Genomic DNA, 304 nt, shown 5'->3' on the forward strand with positions numbered 1-304 from the left:
GCCCTGGGTATAGCAGGCAACATGATCAATTTTATGTACTTAATACAGATATTTTGTTTGCATGCGTCACAAGAATAAGTACTTCTTTATTGATTTTTGAGCATTTGACAGAAAGCAGGAACTCTTATAGGAGAAGAATGCTAATAAAGACCCTCTGACACAGGGTTATTGTTACCATCTTTCTAAATTCCATATATATGTGTTAGTATACTGTAGAGGGAGGGGGTGGGGAGATTTGGGAGAATAGCATTGAAACATGTATAATATCATGTATGAAACGAGTTGCCAGTCCAGGTTCGATGCA

At 37.5% G+C, this 304-nt stretch overlaps 1 protein-coding gene across 1 annotated transcript in view; it reads left to right on the plus strand.

The window, feature by feature from the left end:
- LOC104999961 (dystrophin-like) overlaps positions 1–304 on the plus strand; it is a 304,788-nt gene that overhangs the window by 531 nt on the left and 303,953 nt on the right. The gene's annotated exons all lie outside the window — the stretch shown is intronic.

This window comes from Bison bison, unplaced genomic scaffold (genome assembly GCF_000754665.1).
Source record: "Bison bison bison isolate TAMUID 2011002044 unplaced genomic scaffold, Bison_UMD1.0 scf7180017864366, whole genome shotgun sequence".
Taxonomy (NCBI): domain Eukaryota; kingdom Metazoa; phylum Chordata; class Mammalia; order Artiodactyla; family Bovidae; genus Bison; species Bison bison.